Below are 13,166 nucleotides of genomic sequence, written 5' to 3' on the forward strand. Positions count from 1 at the left end.
AATTGCACTTTTCTTTTGCAATTTCTTCCCACTTTCCAGTGCATCACATGATGAAATAAATTATTTTATTCAAAAGTACAACTCATCCCTCAAAATACAAGCCCTCATACGGCTAAGTAGACAGAAAAATAAAAAGTTATGAGTCTTGGAAGAAGGAGAGGAAAAAACGAAAACGAAAAAACGGTAAATAGCCCGGGGTGAAAGAGTTTGTGAAAAGATGATAAAAACATGACTTTTTTCCGAGAATCAGCGGCACTCCTGTCCACGGCTTGTCTCTATTTTGTAGCACTGATTTATATAGGTAAATACTAGTGACAACCTGTGGACAGAGGTGGCGCTGTTTCTGGTAGAACACAACCATAAATTCTAATTCTGTACAACTCTTTTATGATGATTCTGCTCAAAAATGTACCTGAACCTTTTTGGTTATTACCTCCATGCTTTACACCAAACACTGGACTAAATTACAGGGGTCTTTACTACTGACATCTCCTTCTGAATGCCCCTATTGTGCTGAATAAAATAAGAAAAAAGCACATTTTCTGTCAGACTCATGTTGCTTCTCTGCCCGAGCGCTGTGTCCCCGGCAATCTTGTGTCATTATGTCACATAAGCGCTGCAGTCAATCAGCGGCCGTCAGTCCTGTTAGATGCCATTTAGGAAGGTCTTGCCCATGAAGTGATTGTCTCCACTCACATTGTTGGTCCATGTGTGGAATATCTGGACATTGGCTATACTGGGCGCGGGTGCGGTCTGTGGTGCAGAGAGCACAGGTCTGTATAATACGCTCGTCTGAACGAGGCCCAATAAAAATGGATTGTAAAGAGCTGAAAATATTTTTAATGTTCTGCTCACATCAGATTTGTATAAGAAAAACATTATTTACATGGGCCTGGAGAAGAAGATTCACATTGTTCTAGAATAAGACATAGAGGTGACTATGACCTTTGCTACATAGGTGTAAGGGGTAAAAGGAACATTGTATTTACAGATTGGTAGAATATAAAGACTATGAATATTGAATGTAATAATGTCCTCTATATTACTGTTCAGTTATATTATATTCATTGCCGGACCATACATCTTTATATTCTGACCAATACCATTTGGCTCTTCCGATAATAGGACACTTGGGTCCACATTGCCTATAACAATATCCATGTCCTCAGGCACAGAGATGGCACTGTTACTACATGGAGGCACGGAGTAAGAACTAATATTATTCAGCATCACAAGGGGGTCTTATTACTCTATACAAGCAAAGAGGGGGCACCATTGCTACATGGAGGCACCAAGAAGGCACTGGTACTATATGGGGGCACAGAGATGGCACTGTTACTACATGAAGGCACGGAGTAAGAACTAATATTATTCAGCGTCACAAGGGGGGTCTTATTACTTTATACAAGCAAAGAGGGGGCACCATTGCTACATGGAGGCACTGAGAGGGCACTAGTGCTACATGGGGGCACAGAGAGGGCACTAGTACTATATGGGGGCACAGAGAGGGCACTAGTACTGTATGGGGGCACGGAGAGGGCAGTAGTACTATATGGGGGCACAGAGGGCACTAGTACTGTATGGGGGCACGGAGAGGGCAGTAGTACTATATGGGGACACAGAGGGCACTAGTGCTATATGGGGGCACAGAGAGGGCACTAGTACTATATGGGGGCACAGAGAGGGTAATAGTACTGTGTCATTAAACCAAAAAACAGTGAGTTCCTAAATCCATATCACCAAACTGGTGATCTATCGTTATTATATTCCATTAGGAACAGACAGGAATTCAAAACAAACTGTGGGGTCAGTTTTATGAAAAAATAAACATAGTATAAATATACAACATAGAAATAGATTATGTAAAGGTTTGGGATGAAAAGAAGGAGAGGACTGAAATGACATTATATACAAAATAATGAAATGTCCATCACAGTAAAAGTGTTACAGAGACACACTAGATCCCATGCATATAGTTGCTGGTAATTAATTTTATAAGTCACCACAAAGGATTATACACAACCCAATTCTATCTTTCTATGTCCCAATATAGGCTCAAGGACAATATATAATATAGGAATTACCTTATATCATTTAGAAAATGTTGGGGGTCCGTACGCTAGCCTCAAATATCTATAGCAGTAAAAAAGTTACAGAGACATACTGAATCCCATGCATATGGGTAAGGTTTCCTAATAATCATATAGAGCTATGGGGCATGCTAAAATGTCGCTGGTAGTTGATCTTATGGGTCATCACAAGAGATTACATGCAACCTAATTCTGTCTCTCAATGTCCCAATATGGACTCAGAGACAGTACATAGTATAACAATTACCTTGTGTCATGATGTGCGATAGATTAGGGTATGCTAGGGGTCCGTGCGCTAGCCTCGACGCGCGTTTCACCTTCCGGCTTCGTCAGGAGGCGTGGTTTAGAGATTAAGAGCAGGTGCTATATAGGGGAATGGGATAACTCGCTAGCGAATCGGCGCGCAACTCGTCATGTTGCCCCGCCCCGTGGCTCGGCCAGCCGGCGTCAGCAGAGAATAACGGGGAGGAGGACAAACGTCATCCCCATCGTCACCCCGGCAACCCGTCCGGCCTGCGACGCCACACGGCGCGAGCAGCGCATGTACGAGGCGCGTCTGCGCCATATGAAAAAAGAAGATAAGTGTATTTAGATATATATATATACCTGCACCATTGTCTATATTAATAACAGAAGAATATATCGAACTCTCACCTATCCAGACTGGATCCTTCCACACCTATGATACTATGTGCAAGGAAAGAGTGACATTACCTAGATATTGCATGTAATGTTCTCCCCTGATATAACAGATAGATAACTTATACATAATTTTATATCACAAATAACAGTGCCATCAGCAATAGAATATCCCAACCAGATAAGAGGTATCATCATTAACCACAATAAATGTGAAATACAAGATCATGTTACAATTTACAATCATATGACATCATTTCCAAATAGAATGGCTATTTCAACATACATGTAATTCCACATATATATATATAAAGAAATCTACGCACATACATAAGGTGCACGTGCCAGCACTGTGTGTATGGGGATGATCACATCAATAAAAAATATATCATAGCTATCTGTAAATATAATTATCTACTAATGTACATACATCCACAGACACACAGAGATTACACATAAATATAGTATGCATAAAATCTTACATGTGGATCCACACGCATACATGGACCGTGCGTACATCCTAAATGCACGCATCAGCATCATATAATGGGAATGGCCACATAACAAATCTGTCGTCATTATTAATGCGTATATTAATTACTTGATCATACATGTATATTAGCGTGCACATAAAAACTGCGTGCATATATCCAAAGGTATACAGTGGTGGCCAAAAGTATTGGCACCCCTGCAATTCTGTCAGATAATACTCAGTTTCTTCCTGAAAATGATTGCAATCACAAATTCTTTGGTACTATTATCTTCATTTAATTTGTCTTCAATTAAAAAACACAAAAAGAATTGTCCTAAAGCCAAATTGGATATAATTCCACACCAAACCTAAAAAAGGGGGTGGACAAAAGTATTGGCACTGTTTGAAAAATCATGTGATGCTTCTCTAATTCGTGTAATTAACAGCACCTGTAACTTACCTGTGGCACCCAACAGGTGTTGGCAATAACTAAATCACACTTGCAGCCAGTTAACATGGATTAAAGTTGACTCAACCTCTGTCCTGTGTCCTTGTGTGTACCACATTGAGCATGGAGAAAAGAAAGAAGACCAAAGAACTGTCTGAGGACTTGAGAAACCAAATTGTGAGGAAGCATGAGCAAGTCCATCTCCAAAGACCTGAATGTTCCTGTGTCTTCCGTGCGCAGTGTCATCAAGAAGTTTAAAGCCCATGGCACTGTGGCTAACCTCCCTAGATGTGGACGGAAAAGAAAAATTGACGAGAGATTTCAACGCAAGATTGTGCGGATGGTGCATAAAGAACCTCGACTAACATCCAAACAAGTTCAAGCTGCCCTGCAGTCCGAGGGTACAACAGTGTCAACCCGTACTATCCGTCGGCGTCTGAATGAAAAGGGACTGTATGGTAGGATACCCAGGAAGACCCCACTTCTTACCCCGAGACATAAAAAAGCCAGGCTGGATTTTGCCAAAACTTACCTGAGAAAGCCTAAAACGTTTTGGAAGAATGTTCTCTGGTCAGATGAGACAAAAGTAGAGCTTTTTGGGAAAAATCATCAACATAGAGTGTACAGAAAAAAAAAAAGAGGCATTCAAAGAAAAGAACACGGTCCCTACAGTCAAACATGGCGGAGGTTCCCTGATGTTTTGGGGTTGCTTTGCTGCCTCTGGCACTGGACTGCTTGACCGTGTGCATGGCATTATGAAGTCTGAAGACTACCAACAAATTTTGCAGCATAATGTAGGGCCCAGTGTGAGAAAGGTGGGTCTTCCTCAGAGGTCATGGGTCTTCCAGTAGGACAATGACCCAAAACACACTTCCAAAAGCACTATAAAATGGTTTGAGAGAAAGCACTGGAGACTTATAAGGTGGCCAGCAATGAGTCCAGACCTGAATCCCATAGAACACCTGTGGAGAGATCTCAAAATGGCAGTTTGGAGAAGGCACCCTTCAAATATCAGGAACCTGGAGCAGTTTGCCAAAGAAGAATGGTCTACAATTCCAGCAGAGCATTGTAAGAAACTCATTGATGGTTACCGGAAGCGGTTGTTCGCAGTTATTTTGGCTAAAGGTTGTGCAACCAAGTATTAGGCTGAGGGTGCCAATACTTTTGTCTGGCCCATTTGTGGAGTTTTGTGTGAAATGATCAATGATTTGATTTTTGCTTCATTCTCTTTTGTGTTTTTTCCTTGCAAGCAAATTAAATGAAAATAATAATACCAAAGAATTTGTGATTGCAATCATTTTCAGGAAGAAACTGAGTATTATCTGACAGAATTGCAGGGATGCCAATACTTTTGGCCAGCACTGTATATCCTAGTGTCGAAATAGCTACTTTTCAGATAAAATATCAAGCGGTAATGAATGTCATATCTTATCATAATATACATAGAAAACCACCGTATAGACAAATATGGTAATGGTTGAAAACATGAAATACATGTCAGATGAAGGGATTATCAAAGTTCGATCATTAGGGAATAGAACAATAGTAGATCTTCTTAAATGTTTATCGGATGAGAATGGATCATTGGAGAATTCCTGATCAGAAGAATAAGGGCAGGCGATTAAGCTTGTATTCTTCAAATGGCTACAGGATGGAGGATCGCGGCGAGGAAAAGTTCCAAAACTAAGAAAATTCAGCAAACAAAAATCAAACACATATCTATATAAAAACACACACCAAGCACCTGCGATTAAAATAAAAAAGAAGCAGTCAAGGAAATTAAAGAAAAGGCTTGAAACTGATGGCTTCATAACTGGACAGGTAGATTTCACAAAAGTGTGATTGACTTCGAGTTACATTGTGTTGTGTAAGTGTTCCCTTTATTTTTTTGAGCAGTATATATACATATATATACAGTACAGACCAAAAGTTTGGACACACCTCATTTAAAGATTTTTCTGTATTTTCATGACTTTGAAAATTGTACATTCACACTGAAGGCATCAAAACTATGAATTAACACAGGTGAAATTATATACTTAACAAAAAAGTGTGAAACAACTGAAAATATGTCATATATTCTAGGTTCTTCAAAGTAGCCACCTTTTGCTTTGATGACTGCTTTGCACACTCTAGGCATTCTCTTGATTAGCTTCAAGAGGTAGTCACCCTAATTGGTTTTCACTTCACAGGTGTGCCCTGTCAGGTTTAATAAGTGGGATTTCTTGCCTTATAAATAGGGTTGGGACCATCAGTGGTGTTGTGCAGAAGTCAGGTGGATACACAGCTGATAGTCCTACTGAATAGACCGTTAGAATTTGCATTATGGCAAGAAAAAAGCAGCTAAGTAAAGAAAAATGAGTGGCCATCATTACTTTAAGAAATGAAGGTCAGTCAGTCCGAAAAATTGGGCAAACTTTGAATGTGTCCCCAAGTGCAGTTGCAAATACCATCAAGCGCTACAAAGAAACTGGCTCACATGAGGACCGCCCCAGGAAAGGAAGACCATGAGTCACCTCTGCTTCTGAGGATAAGTTTATCCGAGTCACCAGCCTCAGAAATCGCAGGTTAAACAGCAGTTCAGATTAGAGACCAGGTCAATGCCACACAGAATTCTAGCAGCAGACACATCTCTACAACAACTGTTAAGAGGAGACTTTGTGCAGTAGGCCTTCATGGTCATATAGCTGCTAGGAAACCACTGCTAAGGACAAGCAGAAGAGACTTGTTTGGGCTAGAGAACACAAGGAATGGACATTAGACCAGTGGAAATCTGTGCTTTCGTCTGATGAGTCCAAATTTGAGATCTTTGCTTCCAACCACCGTGTCTTTGTGCAACGCAGAAAAGGTGAACGGATGGACTCTATATGCCTGGTTCCCACCGTGAAGCATGGAGGAAGAGGTGTGATGGTGTGGGGGTGCTTTGCTGGTGACACTGTTGGGGATTTATTCAAAATTGAAGGCATACTTGTAACATCCCTGGTGGCGTGCTTGCATAGTGCACCACCTCCCACTATGCAAGACCGCAATCTTACTCATCAGTCCAGCCTGCAAACCTTGCTCCAGTTCATGCTGTGTGCATGTCTCTTGTCTGATTGCTTAGGGCGGCGGCCCGGTTACTTCCTGATTCTTATAGCTGCTGTGGGTGTGCTTCTAATGCATCCCCAGCCTATTACTGTGAGTCACTGGATATTTAAACCCCCTCCACCCAGAAGGAGGTGCCTGAGCAACACTAACTATCAGTGTGCTCCTTGCCGCTGAGTTGCCAGGTCTTGTCCTGTATCTTGTCTGTTTCTGCCACCCTGGGGGCTGCATACCCAGGCCTGTTATCTCTGACTTCTAGTCTGTTTCCGCCACTCTGGGGGCAGTATACCCAGGCCTGTTACCTGTGACTTCTAGTCTGTTCCCGCCACTCTGGGGGCTGTATACCCAGGCTCGTTCTTGTATCTCGTTGCAGTAGCAGTTCCATTCTGAACTGTATTCTAGCCTGTTACCTGTTTGTCTCTATGTCCGTACCTTCCCTTTTCCTGCAGTATCTGAACCTGCACCTAACTACAACTCGTTGTCTCTGTACTTCTGTTTGTGAGTTTTGTGTCCACTCGCTACTTCATTGTAAGTACCTTGTGTGTATCTGGTTCTGCTTATCCCTTTTCCCTTCCTCCGTATCTACCTTCTGTGGTCTAGCCATCTTCCAGTATTTTCCAGTCTGCTCCATGTGAACAGAGTCCTGTCCTCTCATCCTGCACCTTCAGCCCTGTTTGGCTCTGCTTGCTCACCGCGCCAGCGGTTTCTCTCTGCTCTGACTTGCCCACCGCTCCGGCGGCTTCTCTCTGCTCTGCCTTGTCCACCGCACCTGCGGTTTCGCTCTGCTCTGCCTTGTCCACCGCACCTGCGGTTTCGCTCTGCTCTGCCTTGTCCACCGCACCTGCGGTTTCGCTCTGCTCTGCCTTGTCCACAACACCTGCGGTTTCCCTCTGCTCTGCCTTGTCCACAACACCTGCGGTTTCCCTCTGCTCTGCCTTGTCCACCGCACCTGCGGTTTCCCTCTGCTCTGCCTTGTCCACCGCACCTGCGGTTTCGCTCTGCTCTGCCTTGTCCACCGCTCCGGCGGTTCCTCTCTGCTCTGCCTTGTCCACCGCTCCGGCGGTTCCGCTCTGCTCTGCCCTGCCCATCGCACCTGCAGTTTTCGCTCTGCTCTGCTTGCTCACCGCACCGGCGGTTCCTCTCTGCTCTGCCTTGTCCTCCGCTCCAGCGGTTTCGCTTTACTCTGCTTGTCTACCGCATCTGCGGCTCTGTTCCTGTCTCCCAGTCTGTACTGGACCTTATCCAGCCTGCGCTCCAACCTGCTAGTACCTCCCTGTCTGCACTCCAGCCGTGCTTGCCAGTATCTCCCTGTCTGCACTCCAGCCGTGCTTGCCAGTATCTCCCTGTCTGCACTCCAGCCGTGCTTGCCAGTATCTCCCTGTCTGCACTCCAGTCGTGCTTGCCAGTATCTCCCTGTCTGCACTCCAGCCGTGCTTGCCAGTACCCACCTGTCTGCATACCAGCCGTGCTTGCCAGTACCCACCGGTCTGCCTACCAGCCGTGCTTGACAGTACCCACCTGTCTGCATACCAGCCGTGCCTGCCAATACCCACCTGCCTGTATGCCAGTCTAACCTGCCTGTTCCTGCATTTCCCGGTATGGGTCAACAGCTGTGACCGGGGTCTGACCTGGAGTAGCACCTGGTCCCTCTGCTTGGTTCCTCCTTGGTTCACGGAGTCGACTGAGCCGCCGTGCGACCTTGGTCGGATCGGGTTGATACTTAGTTACACCCCTCCAGGCACTCCTCAGTTCATGGAGTCAGTCCGGGCGCGAGTGTAACAATACTGAACCAGCATGGCTACCACAGCATCTTGCAGCAGCATGCTATTCCATCCGGTTTGCGTTTAGTTGGACCATCATTTATTTTTCAACAGGACAATGACCCCAAACACACCTCCAGGCTGTGTAAGGGCTATTTGACCAAGAAGGAGAGTGATGGGGTGCTACGCCAGATGACCTGGCCTCCACAGTCACCAGACCTGAACCCAATCGAGGTGGTTTGGGGTGAGCTGGACCGCAGAGTGAAGGCAAAAGGGCCAACAAGTGCTAAGCATCTCTGGGAACTCCTTTAAGATTGTTGGAAGACCATTTCCGGTGACTACCTCTTGAAGCTCATCAAGAGAATGCCAAGAGTGTGCAAAGCAGTCATCAAAGCAAAAGGTGGCTACTTTGAAGAACCTAGAATATAAGACATATTTTCAGTTGTTTCACACTTTTTTGTTAAGTATATAATTCCACATGTGTTAATTCATAGTTTTGATGCCTTCAGTGTGAATGTACAATTTTCAAAGTCATGAAAATACAGAAAAATCTTTAAATGAGAAGGTGTGTCCAAACTTTTGGTCTGTACTGTATATATATATATATATATATATATATATGTATATATATATATTTAAATAATATGACACCCCAAATTATGACCCCCAGCATGCTGCCGCATGCAAGTAACAGGATCCCCTCCTTACCCACACAGCCCCATGTGAGTACCAGCACCCTTCCTTCCCCAGACAGACCCCCAGCATGCGGCCCCATGCAAGTAACAGGAACCCCTCTTTCTCCACGCAGCCTCCCAGCAGGCAGCCCTATGCAAGTGACATAGCTCCCAAATGTCCCGTATTTGACAGGACTGTCCCGCATCCCGTCACGGCTCATACTCACCTCTCCAACATCTTAGCTCCGCCCTGTGAAGTGCATAAATTAAATTTAGTCACTTCACTCTATCGGGTCTCTGCGTTCACTGACACAGTCTTATCATTTCCAGGCAGCAGCTCTACCCATGAGCCATAACTCATAATGGGAGACATAGGAGGTTTTGGTAATCTTAACCTCTATGTCAGGCAGTGACTCCAGCAGCACAGAATGCAAGTACATTGGATACAGCAGTGTATATCTTTGTACTCGTATTCTGAGGTGGAAAAAAGTCAGATTTTTGTTCCTATAAAAGATTTTTATTATAAGCAATTACAAAATTGGAGGTTTTTTTGTGAGAACCTCTACCAGGTCTCAAACCCACAACCCTCTGTATCCCAGGCAGGAGCTGATCACACTGAGCTCCAACCTCAGGTGGCCATGAGGAGAACTTTCCATACTTGGACTGCAGACATTACATAGAGATACATTACACTAGTAGTAGATTTCTATGTATTGTGTTCTAGAGGGAGAATAAGAGATTATTTTTTATTCCTATAAAATTTGAAAAAAATAATGAAGAACACTTAAAATATTGTCATTTTTAATGCGCTTTATAAAAAATAATAAACATCACAAATCAGCACATAACATGGACATATCTGGTGTCCCTGTAATCGCAACGACTTGCACATCACAGCGATCAGATTATTTACGAGGATTTTCTTCATGCATTTTTTTTTCCAGTAGAAGCCTATAGAAAGAAAATGCACCAAAACCGCAGAGTTCAGCAGCGTCTTCAGAATACAGGGGAGGAGATTTCATGGAATTACATCCACTTTGCTTGGATATGCCCTAGATACGGCTTTCCTCGGGTATCCTCTCTGGACAAACCTTTCACGCAAATCACTGGCTTGTTAGTCAAAGACCATATTCTCTGAGCAATTCCTCCGGATCCTCATAAACTCTCCTTTGGGAATACCCTTTTTAAGGGCAAAGGATGATTGCTCTCCCATTTCAGCTGTGAATTAGTGGCCGTTTTTTTACGATACGTCTGAGTAGTGATGTTACCAACTTCATGCTTACAAATCAAGATATTTAAAAATGGTAGGGTGTCCCTACCCATCTCATAGGTAAACCGTAAATTGAGGCTATTCTGATTGAGTTTCTTAACAAAAGTATCAAACTGTACAGGATCTCCTTTCCAAAATGCATGCAGCCCTATATCAGTAACAACCCCAGCATACAGCCCTACACAAATAATATAATATAAATAAGTCATAAATTAATATAAATAAATAATAATATGACCCACAGCTCCACACAAGTAACAGCATCCCCTTCTTCCCCACATATACAAAATCCCCCTGTGCAGCCCTCCAACATGCAGCCCCATGCAGGAACATCCACTTATTTGTGCCCCGAAAACCCCTCAGCTCCTCAGTCTCATCTCTCCACAGCCTCAGCAGCAGAAGACGGCTTCCTGGTATCAGGTTTGCAATGGAGAAAGGGGCCCTGCCCCTTCCAGTGACATCATCAAATCGCATGGTCACATGGGCATGATGTCAGCATATGGATTTAGTCTTTACCCAGACCTGACTGACCCACCACTGACTCTCTTCACTCCAGAGCGATGCACAGTACTAATGCCTAATCTATCACAGACACTTTACTGCCATCTGAAGGCCTGATATGTGGACTCCTATTACTGCAGCTTTCTCAAGACTGGAAATATGTGAATAAAATGTACATTAAGGCCTCACACATGTGGTTAGTAGTCATATTTATCAGTACATTCCTCGTCCACAAAGCTTAAGTTGTTTGCATCATGTAAGCTCCATGGTTTGACAATTTTCAGGGGTTGTACCAGGCTTGGAAGTTGTCCCTTATCCGTTGGATCCTTATTTTCCATTGGATATGTGACAACTTCCCGATCTCTGGGTGTCTGACCACCGGGACCACCATTGTTCCGGAGCTCAGAAGAGCCCTATGCGAGTAGAGTAGTCATTGATCAAGCGTACCTCCATTCTTTCTCTATGGGACCACCAGAGATAGTGAAATGCTGCGCTTGACTGGTCCTCCAATTTCCCATAACTATGAATAGAGCAGCAGTGTGCATGATTGACCACTAGTGATGAGCGATCGTGCTCATTTAACCCTTTAACTGAGCATGCTCAGGTGCTTTCCGAGTATCTTCGGCGTGCTCGTATATTATGTTTGAGTCCCTGCGTGTGCATGATTTATGGCTGTTAGACAGCCTCAACACATGTGAAGATTCCCTAACAAACAGGCAATCTCTGCATGTGTTGAGGCTGTCTAGCAGACACAGGGACTCGAACAGAATGTACAGTGGGTATGGAAAGTATTCAGACCCCTTTAAACTTTTCACTCTTTGTTTCATTGCAACAGTTTGGTAAATTCTAAAAAGTTCATTTTTTTCTCATTAAAGTACACTCTGCACCCCATCTTGACTGAAAAAAACAGAAATGTAGAAATTTTTGCAAATTTATTAAAAAAGAAAAACTGAAATATCACATGGTCACAAGTATTCAGACCCTTTGCTCAGTTTTGAGTTGAAGCACCCTTTTGTGCTAGTACAACCATGAGTCTTCTTGGGAATGATGCAACAAGTTTTTCACATCTGGATTTGGGAATCCTCTGCCATTCTTCCTTGCAGATCCTCTCCAGTTCCATCAGGTTGGATGGTGAACGTTGGTGGACAGCCATTTTCAGGTCTCTCCAGAGATGCTCAATTGGGTTTAGGTCAGGGCTCAGGCTGGGCCAGTCAAGAATGGTCACAGAGATGTTCTGAAGCCACTACTTCGTTATTTTAGCTGTGTGCTTAGGGTCATTGTCTTGTTGGAAGGTGAACCTTTGGCCAAGTGTGAGGGCCAGAGCACTGTGGAAGAGGTTTTCATCCAGGATATCTCTGTACTTGGCCGCATTCATGTTTCAGACCAGAGAATCTTATTTCTCATAGTCTGGGAGTCCTTCATGTGTTTTTGAGCAAACTCTATGCAGGCTTTCATATGTCTTGCACTGAGGAGAGGCTTCCGACGGGCCACTCTGCCATAAAGGCCTGACTGGTGGAGGGCTGCAGTGATAGTTGACATTGTGGAACTTTCTCCCATCTCCCTACTGCATCTCTGGAGCTCAGCCACAGTGATCTTGGGGTTCTTCTTTACTTCTCTCACCAAGGCTCTTCTCCCACGATTGCTCAGTTTGGCTGGATGGCCAGGTCTAGTAAGACTTCTGGTGGTCCCAAACTTCTTCCATTTAAGGATTATGGAGGCCACTGTGCTCTTAGGAACCTTGAGTACTGCAGAAATTCTTTTGTAACCTTGGCCAGATCTGTGCCTTGCCACAATTCTGTTTCTGAGCTCCTTGGGCAGTTCCTCTGAGCTCATGATTCTCATTTGGTCTGACATGCACAGTAAGCTGTGATGTCTTATATAGACAGGTGTGTGCCTTTCCAAATCAAGTCCTATCAGTTTAATTAAACACAGCTGGGCTCCAATGAAGGAGTAGAACCATCTCAAGGAGGATCACAAGGAAATGGACAGCATGTGACTTAAATATGAGTGTCTGAGCAAAGGGTCTGAATACTTATGACCATGTGATATTTCAGTTTTTCTTTTTTAATAAATCTGCAATAATTTCTACATTTCATTTTTTTTTCAGTCAAGATGGGGTGCAGAGTGTACATTAATGAGAAAAAAAATGAACTTTTTAAAATGTACCAAATGGCTGCAATGAAACAAAGAGTGAAAATTTTAAAGGGGTCTGAATACTTTCCGCACCC

Source organism: Phyllobates terribilis, unplaced genomic scaffold, assembly GCF_046119375.1.
Source record: "Phyllobates terribilis strain yellow unplaced genomic scaffold, ASM4611937v1 Scaffold_3__8_contigs__length_932513732, whole genome shotgun sequence".
NCBI classification, from domain to species: domain Eukaryota; kingdom Metazoa; phylum Chordata; class Amphibia; order Anura; family Dendrobatidae; genus Phyllobates; species Phyllobates terribilis.